The sequence below is a fragment of the Penaeus chinensis genome, chromosome 37 (genome assembly GCF_019202785.1).
Source record: "Penaeus chinensis breed Huanghai No. 1 chromosome 37, ASM1920278v2, whole genome shotgun sequence".
Classification (NCBI taxonomy): Eukaryota; Metazoa; Arthropoda; class Malacostraca; order Decapoda; family Penaeidae; genus Penaeus; species Penaeus chinensis.
The window spans coordinates 13,458,704-13,463,703 of record NC_061855.1 but is presented as its reverse complement, the minus strand read 5'-3'; the positions used below and the strand labels follow the sequence as shown (position 1 = coordinate 13,463,703).

Genomic DNA, 5,000 nt, shown 5'->3' with positions numbered 1-5,000 from the left:
ACAGCCTATGTGCGTCACTTGTGTGCGTCACCCTAGCACTGTGAACGCCCAGTGAAGGGGAGCAGCGGGCCCTGCCCCCTTTCCCCTCCCCCCTGCTCCTAACAACAACAAACGCTTTTTCCTTGCCCCTCCTCCCTCTCCCCCCACCTCTAAGTGCGCATGTAAACCCCCGATCGATGCGGCCGGTATCAGTGGTGGTCAGAACGCGTCTCCCCCCAGCTTCCTCGCAGCAGCTTCCTCCTGCCGCCACCGGACATATGGCATATCGATCCCAGAGTTGCCAACCACCCGCTAATCCCTTTCATAATTCTACTCTACTGCACTTGCCTTTAATTAATGTTGGTCTTGAGGACACTTAAAAAAAGAACACTACAACATAATCATGTTCTTAAGTTCATAAACTTCATGCCTCAAGGGTAAAAATATAAATAATAATAAAAAAGGAAAAAATGAATTAACAATGAAAAAAAAAAAGTATGAATAAACAAAAACTTTGAACAGAATTAAATACAATATATAATCAAGGCCTCTAGTCATCTTGACACTGTGAAAGAAAACATCGGCATAATTGTAAATGCTAACAAAACCAACAAGGGCGGACTGCTCAACCCACGCTCTCAAACTCTCCTCCTCCACATCTGTGAGTCATCATTCATTACTTTTTTTTTCCCTTTTTTTATAAGGATAATAATGTCCTTTAAACTGAGTGAAATATAATAAGATTTTGAAAACTTCCAATTACAAAACTCCTAAAGAGGAGTAAAAAGGAGTGGGGGATGGGGGGGGACTGAAAAAAGAAAGACGAAAAGATAAGAAAAATATAAAATAAAAATTAAATAAAATAAAAATAAAACCCAAACAAATGAACATGAATATCCTAGATTGTCAATAAATAATAGGAAGAAAGGAAAGTGAGAAAACACGGTGGAAAAAATAAATGGAATAAGGAGGAAAGCAAAAGAATATGAAAAACTGTTCAGCAAACAAGAGGCCTCCTGCCTACTACCAGAACAATTATGTACAAGAAGAGCACACAGTGTGGACAATGCTGCACCTGTACCAAATACCTGGCTGCCATCCCAAACCTACTAGCCCTGTCTGTCTCCTGCCACAGAGTCCTCCCAAACAAAGGCCTAGGCTGCCTAATGGAGATAGGCAATAAGTTTCATAGGGGGGGGGGGGGGATCAAGGAACTCTCACTCACTTCTCCTACCAACAGTAGCCATGCCCCATGCCCAGCCACAAGGAAAAGTGCCCTAATATGTAAACATTGTGTGAGGGGCATCTCCTGCCTACCTGTTATTACCCATGACAATGGGCATCATCTTTAACCTACCTGCCTGTCTATATGCCCCCTCCTCTACCATACCCCTAAACCCAACCCTGAGTTTCACCCTCTCTCTCTCTCTCTCTCTCTCTCTCTCTCTCTCTCTCTCTCTCTCTCTCTCTCTCTCTCTCTCTCTCTCTCTCTCTCTCTCTCTCTCTCTCTCTCTCTCATTTCATTCCAAACTTCCATTCTTCTGGCTTTTCCTTCATTCAGTCCAGCCACGTTCCCCTTTTTCATCCCTCCTCCTCCCCACCCTCAGCTCTTCTCCTCCTTCATCCGGCTCTTCCTCTCCCCCTATTCTTCTCCTTCCCTACCACCCACCCACCCACCCACCCACCCACCCTCCCTCCCTCCCTCCATCACAAATTTTCCCCCAACATCCTTCCTCCACCTCTCTACCCCCCATCCTCTTTCATTTTCCCTCGTGTGATGACACAGCTTTGTAGAGTCGCCAGAGAAAAGAGAGAGGACGAAGAAATGCTGGTACAAGGGAGGCTACATCAGAAAAGCGATGGGAAAAGAAGTAGAAAAAAAAGAAAGAGAGAGAGAAAAAAGAGGGAAGGGGGGAACTTTCCATTATGGAATTTCCAAATCCATTTATAATTCCTCTTTACTGGCATTTTCATTACTTTGTTTTTCAAGTACAAAAAAATAGAGTGATGACAATAGTAGTTTCAGAGTAATACCATCATTAAAAAGTTGCTGAAAGATAACAAGTCTTGTAAGGAGTTTTGAAGACTAAAGGAAAAGGAACAAATAATTTGGTTAGCAAAAAGGATAAGAAAAATCACTCACAATATTCTCTAGGATGTAGTCGGGTTGACCAATCAGAGGGAACATGTGTCGTTGGCGGGTCTAGCTCGGGTAATATCCATTGTTCCGCGCACAGACACAATGAGAGGGACCAGCTGACCCACACCCCCTTACAGGCCTGCTGCAGCCGTGTCGCACGCACGCGCTCGATGCCTCACAGATGCCGTCTCGTTGCGGATGCCAAACAACCCATGAACTAATGTGCTTCTGCTCCTCTTTCTCCCTATCCACCTGAAAGGAAAATGAAGCTTTAGTTCCACATCTCCTCCTCGCTCACTAAAAGACATAAGAAAGCAACAAAAAAACCTCACAGAAGCATGGATGAAGTAGTACAGAAGGAAGAAATAAAAATATCCACAAATTAATATTAAAAATCTGACATCCAGTCAGCCCACCCGAGCTCCCATATGTCAGCGTCAGCTATAAGGTTAAAAATCCCTTGCAAGCCAGCCAGTTGTGAGGCTTACAGCACAGCAGGGTGATATGGCAACCCCGCTGGGAGTGAGTTTTGCCGCAGTATTCACAATCTCCCTTTTTGGCCTTCCACTACAAAACTCCTCGACTCAAAAACACCATTATGGGCAAAGAAATGGTTTCTGCCTCTTACTGAAAGCTCCGCACAAAAAACCCATTATCGCCAACACAGAATAAATGCATAACGCAATTTCGTAAAAAAGAGAGAAAAATCATCACAATGCCAAACAATGAAAGTAAAACAAAAAACAAAAAAACAAGAAATGAGCTTCCTCTCCCCCCAAAAATATAAAAAATAATAATTCCAGTGACAGCCCCACAACCAGAGCTAGCTTTTACCCTTTTCTGGTGCTCTCTTGTTCCATGAGGTGGGTTTTCCAGCTACGCACAAGGGCCGGACGCAGAGTGCAGCCCTGGCATTGCTGTGCGCTTGAATACAAATAAACAATCATTGTTGCCGATACCTTTTCAAATGGGACATTCCACTCCCAGGTGCCATTATGCCAATCTGCTAATGAGCAAAAGACACAATGCATCTCTCTACAATTTAGATCCAGAAAAAAGGAAAACACAGAAAATGGGGGTAAGAAGAAAATTGTGAAACTGATTTCTAAAATAAAAATAGAACTGAAATATAACATGAACATAAAGGTATATAATACAAAAGAATATATATATATATATATATATATATATATATATGTGTGTGTGTGTGTGTGTGTGTGTGTGTGTGTGTGTGTGTGTGTGTGTGTGTGTGTGTGTATATATATACACACACACATATATGTATGTATGTATGTATGTATGTATGTATGTATGTATGTATGTATGTATGTATGTATGTATGTATGTATGTATGTATGTATGTATGTATGTATGTATGTGTATGTATGTATGTGTATGTATGTATGTATATATATACATATATATATATATATATATATATATATAGAGAGAGAGAGAGAGAGAGAGAGAGAGAGAGAGAGAGAGAGAGAGAGAGAGAGAGTGTGAGAGAGAGAGAGAGAGAGAGAGAGAGAGAGAGAGAGAGAGAGAGAGAGAGAGAGAGAGAGAGAGAGAGAGAGAGAGAGAGAGAGAGAGAGAGAGAGAGAGAGAGAGAGAGAGAGAGAGAGAGAGAGAGAGAGAGAGAGAGAGAGAGAGAGAGAGAGAGAGGGAGAGAGAGTAATTAAAAGTTTTTTAAATAACTTGAAAAAGAAACTAAACTAAACTTAAAAATCTATATCTAACTTAAACACTAAATAGTAAATTAGTGTGGACTAACAAAAGCAACAACAACAACAACAACAGCAACAACAATAATCCCATTTAATTCTGCTATCTTAGCCAAGTCTCATTTAAGGCTTGTCTGCTCCAGGTGCCTATCCCTACTCAATAAGCTCTCAAAACATGCTTTACAAAGGATGAGGATAAGGAGGATGTTGATAATGGAAAGGAAAGCAAAACAAGTGATGATCATGAAGATGAGGAGGAGGAAGAGGGGCAGCAGCAGAAAGAGGAAAAAAAATACACCATACACAAATTTAAAAAATAAAGAATGGTAGGAAAAGAAGGAATGCACTGGATGAGAAGATAATGAAGACTATGAGATGGAAAAGGAAGATAGGATGCAGGAAAAACTGATGATTAAATAAGGAAGACTACAATAATGAAAACAAGGAAAAGAAATAAGATGATCGGGCGGGGGAAAAAGGGAGGAAAAGGGAGAAGGTTAGGAGTAGGAGAAAGATGATGATGATGATGATGATGACAATAATAACAAAGAGAAAAACAATGAATAGGAGGAAGAAGGAACCTGAGAAAGCAAAGGATGTCCAACTTGTGGATATGAAATGGGTGTGGAAAATAATAAGACACAGAAAGTAGAAAGGTTAATATTTACTTGGGAAGGGAGAGAAAGGAAGAGAAAGAACAATGGGATGAACAGCAGAGGAGGTACAATATATGTGGGAAAAGAATAATTGATACAGATTAGACAAGCTATAACAAAGCAGCAGTAACAAAAAAGAGTGGAGAGACTAAAGGGAGGTAAATATACAAGTAAGGGAGAAAATAAATGTCAAAAAAGGAAAAACTGCTTAAAGAATCTGTAAAAAGAGAAACAAGTAATCTAATAATAAACAAAGCACATTATCATTATAGGCTACACTAAGTTTTCTAACCCCATAATCACCTGGGGTCATTCCTCCAAAATGCCATTAAAGCCAATACAAAACACAAACCAAACACTCATAATCCACACAGCAAGAGGAGTCAGTGTACATCCAGAAAGAATCACAGCCCCATTCCCCACCCCTCCCTTCCTCCCAGAGTCACTGAGGGATGTAACAGGCAGGTAGCATGTAATACTTGATGGTGGGGTGGCAGGTAC

General features: G+C 40.9%; 1 protein-coding gene across 5 annotated transcripts in view; it reads right to left on the bottom strand.

Moving 5' to 3' along the window:
* The window catches only part of LOC125045217 (axin-1-like), a 53,168-nt gene that overhangs the window by 29,824 nt on the left and 18,344 nt on the right, over positions 1-5,000 (bottom strand). For all 5 annotated transcript variants that reach the window (XM_047642363.1, XM_047642366.1, XM_047642365.1 and 2 more), the window contains exon 3: positions 2,123-2,371. The gene's annotated coding sequence lies outside the window, so the exon portion shown is untranslated. The remainder of the gene's footprint in view (positions 1-2,122; positions 2,372-5,000) is intronic.